The 6000-nt window shown below is 43.9% G+C and overlaps 1 long non-coding RNA gene across 1 annotated transcript in view; it reads right to left on the bottom strand.

The window, feature by feature from the left end:
* Positions 1–2706: 2706 nt before the first annotated feature.
* The window catches only part of LOC138991478 (uncharacterized), a 27572-nt gene continuing 24278 nt past the window's right edge, over positions 2707–6000 (bottom strand). Inside the window, exon 3 of the long non-coding RNA XR_011467434.1 lies at positions 2707–4700. This is a non-coding gene — a long non-coding RNA (uncharacterized lncRNA). The remainder of the gene's footprint in view (positions 4701–6000) is intronic.

The raw sequence follows: 6000 nt of genomic DNA, 5'->3' as shown, positions 1-6000 counted from the left end.
AAAAGCTCAAGGTCTAGGAAGAAACTTTATTCTTAAGGGAAACCACCAAAATGCAAGCAAAGAGCATGGATATAGGAGTGTGGAGGTTTCTGGGTCAATAGTTCAGTCTACCACAAGGCAACAGCAGGAAAAAAATCACTGAGAACTTGAGATGAATTGAGCCAGAGAAGACCTTGAGGGTCTATGGAAAATATTTGGTCTTTCTCATAAGAATAATGGAAAGTTATCGGAAATACATACAGCTTGATGGTGAATAATGAGACACTTTGGATTCTAAAGTCATCCTCTGGCTGCTACAAGGAAGCAGATTGGACAAAGGGATGAAATGATAAAAATTCCATATGCCCTATAGCTTTTGATCCTGTGTGTGTAGGAATGTGTGGGTGTGTTTATGCCACCACATTTACATACCCAGTTTTTCCTTGGAGCAGGTGGTAACCTAGGATTTATCATTCCACACATCTGAAGAACTGCTTATCTGTACATTGACTAGTACAACAATTCTTATTTGTTTATTTGGCTGCATCAGGTCTTAGGTGCAGCACATGGGATCTTTTAGCATGCAAACTCTTGGTTGTGACATGTGAGATCTAGTTCCCTGACCAGGGATTGAACCTGGGCCCCCTTCATTGGGAGCATGGAGTTTTAGCCACTAGACCACCAGGGAAGTTCCACAACTGGTACAACAATTCTATGGCTCCATCTCACAAACTCCCCGAGAGTCACACTTTTACAGCATGGAGGGCAGGAAGGTTTCCACCTGTCTTACAAGTGTCAACTCATCTCATTCCCAAGAGGTGTGTCTCTTATTGTAATTGCCATCAGAACAACACCAGTTTCCAAACATTCTGTATCTTAAGTTTGTTGAGGATTTTATCCATGGGCCCCAGAAAACAGGGCAGGAAGCTTCAGTCCCCTTTGATAAGATGCTGAGGGTTGGGGATGTTGTCTGGCTGACTTGTTCACAATATTGGGAATGGATGAATCTGAAGCTGGTTTGCACTCAAAACCCATGGCTTGTTTTTCAGCCACTTCCTGTCTGACCTGGTGATATATTCCCATCAGTAAGTCCAGCCAATGCTGTTTTGCTAGGACTGTTTGACCAGGTGGGGCAGTGACTGTTCTAAAAGGTGGGTTCAGAAACAGGTCTGTCTGTATCCAGGTCCCAGGGTTCGTCCAAACACCTACAAACATTCCTGAAAGTCCCTGGCTTCCCTCAGTCAAGGGAAACATCCATCTTAAGGGTAATCAGCCAGAAAAACCTGTTTGCCAGCAAAATTTCGCCATTTTTCACAAAGACACAGAAAGAGAGGGGCCATGTGATTTGAACAGCCGTCAGCCCAAGTAGCAGGGATACAATCTGACTTTCTTCCATTCCTATGGGACCACACTTCAGACTCAATGGCTTAAGTCCTCACTAGGCCACCATGGGGCAGGGATACGGAGGGGGTGAGAAAAGACCATGCACTGTCGAACCCAGGGAAACAAGCAGGCACAGCAGGATTTCGACTTTGCCAGGCTGGGGTGAAAACTCAAGCTGTTTGTCTCTTGTCAGCCTTTTTGAATGAGAGGGCAAGATTTACAGCTAGCATCAGCGGGCGGCGTTTTACAGCCATCGCAAATGGATTTGAGACAGCAGAACAGTAGACTGTTGACCACGGAGGGACTGTTGTGACTTGTTTTAAGACCTGTCCAGCATCACAGGCACAGTAAAGCCGCTCCTGGTCAGAGAAGAGCATGAAGATTCAACTGGAACCTTCAGGGGCCAGCACTCTTAAACACGTAGCCAAATTGCTGAGGGTTTCAATATGTAAATGTTTTCAGTACACTTGCTCAGCTTGGCCGTTTCTGTCCATTTAGCAAGATCTGCTTGCAGGGTAGGCAAAAGTCTTGAGGTCCAGCTGATGGGGGACCACATTTATTATTGATAAAAGTAAACGAAAAATGGCTTGTGTCTGGGTAACACCTGGCCCAACAGGTTTACTGTTTACGTAGTGGATATTTGTGATTTACCTCTAGCTGCACGTGCTACCATTTCCTTGCGGATTACCCATTTCCGTCTAATTCACTCTCTCTTTTTTGATAAGGATGATTCCTTCTGTGTTGAATGAAATACAAATTATTAAAAGAAAACATTCCACTATATTAATGTATTTAAAAAGGGACCCTGAAAAAAACATATTCTGGCATGAATAATATTTTTTAAAAAGTAGACGAAAGTGATACGTCAGTGAAAATTATGTATACACTAGTATATATAGATACACATGTGTATTAATCACTCAGATACATGTTGTTACCATGGTGACTTATGAGGAGAGGAAATAGAGTTACGGAGAGAGTTACGGGAAAGAATATTACTTTTCACTCTCCCGTTTTGTACCTCCTAGATTTGACACCCTGTACATATACACACAAGGCTTCTCAGGTGGCTCAATGATAAAGAATCCGCCCGCCAATGCAGGAGATGCAGGATACGTGGGTTTGATCCCTGGTTTGGGAAGATCCCCTGGAGAAGGAAATGGCAACCCACTCCAGTATTCTTGCCTGGAGAATCCCATGGACAGAGGAGCCTGGTGGGCTATAGTCCATGGGGTTGCAAAGAGCCAGACGCAACTGAGCACGCATGAAGGCCCGCACATATACACACAAACCCACTCAAAAGAAAACAATACTTTTATTTATTCTAAGAATATGTATGGGGGGTGACAAAGGAAAGTGATTATTATTAGAGTTTGTTACTAAGTTTTTCTCTAGATTTCATATTTATCCCATAAACATATTTTAAATTTTTTATCAGGAAAAACAAACAAACAAAAAAACATGTGCCCTTTTATAACGAATACATCCATAGATGACATAGTTCCAGTTTACAGTTGAAAGTAGATTCACCTCCAGTTCTGGTTTCCAAGTTCAATTCCGCACAGAAAACCAGTGTCTTTAGGTAAATATTTATGTGAAAATAACAGTGTTCTTGTTTTTGTTTTCAGAACATGGGTATGGAGAGTCAACTTGGGAAATATGGTGATTTGACGTACATTTGAAAAGGGGTATACGTGTGTGGGGAGGTGGGGCTGAGACTAAATACTTAAAGGTAGTTCAGGCCTGCAGCTCTGCACGCGTTGGGTAGCCCGGCCCTCACCACTGATACACCTCCATGCTCACCTCCCCAGGGGATCAACCTGGACCCCAGGACCAAGACCAGCTGAGCCAGTCGCCGGAGAACGGAGGGCGGGTGCAAGGGCTTCCCTGGAGGCTCAGCTGCTAGAGAATTCGCCTGCAGTACAGGAGACCCCGGTTTGATTCCTGGATCAGGAAGATCCCCTGGAGAAAGGGTAGGCTACCCACTCCTGTATTCGTGGACTCCCCTGGTGGCTCAGCTGGTAAAGAATCTGCCTGCAATGCGGGAGACCTGGGTTCAATCCCTGAGTTGGGAAGGTTCCCTGGAGAAGGGAAAGGCTACCCACTGCAGTATTCTGGCCTGGAGAACTCCATGGACTGTATGTATCGTCCATGGGATCTCAAAGGGTCGGACACGACTGATCGACTTTCACTTGTGGCCGTGAGAGGGTTTGCCTGGAAGGGAACCCAGAATAGGGAACAGCCCCCACTGTCTTCCTTCTGTTTGTTTTTTTTTTTTCTTCCCCCTCTATAAACAAGTGATTAATGCCTTGCAAAAAAGCCCAGACACACCTTCCCTGCTGCAAGCGAGCCCCTGCCAGATTCCCCAGCCTTAATTCTGCTGTTAACACTCGTCAGGGGGAGGGGTAAAGAGTAAATCCCCTCCTTCAAGAAGCAGACCTGGGGGCAATGTGGTTTGTTTAAAGTCTCCTGTGTGCTCTGATGGCGTGAGGACTTTGACATGAAAAATGAAAGCAGAAACAATGCACTTTTCCCTAAAGCAGCTTCCAGTTGGTAAACCTTCTCTGCTCAGGATTCTCCCAAACCGACCTTCCCTTCTCCCAGCGCTGGTGAAAAGTAGGGGGAGATGGGGGGCGGGGGGAGGGTCCCACGGATCGATCAACATTTTCAGAGAGCTTCACAGGCTCCTTTTTCATTTTGTTTGCAAGAGGCAAATTGAATTTCCTGACTGAATGCAGAAATAAATTCCTTACACCTGAAACGAACACAGCATTGTAAATCAACCGTATTCCAATAAAAATTTTTAAAAGGGAAAGAAAAGAAATTCCCGACAAAGTTGCCCACAGCCCCCGGATTAGGAATGGACTGACCACTGACTGCAGGAAGAAATTCTAGGCACATTTGTTTTCAAAGGTTATCTCTTTTAATTTCCAGTTGAGTGCAGTTCAGTGATATAACATATGTCAAATTCAGTCGAAGAGGTTTATCACTGAAAAGCGTGAAAATGTAGATAGTGGATGATGTCTGCTCAAACCTTAGCGTTTAGTGATGTGGTGTCCTCTTGAGAAATTTGGGAGTATTTCACATAATGAAGATGAAATGAAAGACACGAAATATCACTGTTGTGCAAACCCTTAAAGAAATGATGGATCCACGCCGAAAATGGTCTTCAGCAGCTGCTCACAAACCAAGAAGAAATACAAGCAATTTTGTGAGTCTTTTGGTAGAAGTACACACCACCAGGAGTGCCCTGGCTGTCCAGCGGTTAGGGCTCTGCACGTCCACGGAGGAGGGCACAGTTCAGTCCCTGGTCAGGGAGATCCTGCAAGCCACGCACCCTGGCCAAAAATAAATAAATAGTAAAAGCAGAAGTACATACTGTCATCCATGAAGCAGATTTGCCAAAAGATTCAACTCTGAAGCTCACCAAACATCTCTTTCTACCCACTGCTGCTAAGTAGCTTCAGTCGTGTCCGACTCTGTGCAACCCACTAGTCTATAGGAAATACAGGGGACAGAGAAATGTAAGAATGAGTCTATGGGTGGACAAACGGTAGGAGCCAGAATGAGTCCATTATTTCCATTTACAATTTTTTTCAGGGGAAAAAACGGGAAGTGGATGTAAGAGGTATAAAATCAAAATCAGTGTAGACCCAACTGGAACCCAACGGCAACCATCCAACTGCGATAAAATAAGGAGAATGGAGATGGTCGGGCAACACTGAGTACTAACAGGTTATTTCACAAAATAACCCAGTGATTGCTTATGGGGTCCGTGTGTGATAACAGTCTTGTGGCCGTTTTTAAAATTTTTTTATTCTTGTGTTTTGGAGCTGCATACTGAAGTATTTAGAAATGAAATGATATACTGTCTGCATTTGCATTAAAACAATCCAGGGAGGGTATATCAATGAAACAAGACGGGCCATGAGTTGATCATTATTGAACTGGTGGTGGGTATTTGGGAATTCCTGCTGCAGTCTCTCTATTCTTTTATGTTGGAAAATTTTCATTAAAAATATTTGGATGCCTGTGTATGGGATCTAGAAAGATACTGATGAACCTATTTGCAGGGCAGCAAAGGAGACACAGACAATAGGGAACAGACTTCTGGACACAGCGAGGGAAGGAGAAGGCGGGACAAACTGAGAGAGTAGCGTGGAAACATATACGTTACCGTATATAAAATAGATAGCCAGTGGAAATTTGCTATATGACACAGGAAGCTCAAACCCGGTGCTCTGTGACAAGCTAGCGAGGTGAGATGGGGTGGGAGATGCGAGGGAGGTTCCAGAGGTGGGGGATATGTGTATCCCTGTGACTGATTCACGTTGCTGTATGACAGAAACCAGCGCAATACTGTAAAGCAATTATCCTCCAATAAAAATTTTAAATATATATATATAAGTTTAGAGATCACTAACTCAGACCACAAAAACAAGTAGATATTTGACTCTCTACTCTGGACCAAATGGTGCCAAGGATCAGGTTGGTTGAGAAAGAGTGAAAAAATCTAATACTTATTGCTTATCAATTCTGTGCCAAGTATTAGGATAAATTATCTCTCCTGAGGGATCTTGTCTTTCTTGTTGATCAACTGCAGGTGATTGATCTATTTGGCTCCATTTTACAGATAAG

This window comes from Bos mutus, chromosome 17 (genome assembly GCF_027580195.1).
Source record: "Bos mutus isolate GX-2022 chromosome 17, NWIPB_WYAK_1.1, whole genome shotgun sequence".
NCBI lineage: Eukaryota > Metazoa > Chordata > Mammalia > Artiodactyla > Bovidae > Bos > Bos mutus.
The sequence above is the reverse complement of the archived record's forward strand: the minus strand, read 5'-3'. Positions and strand labels throughout refer to the sequence as shown.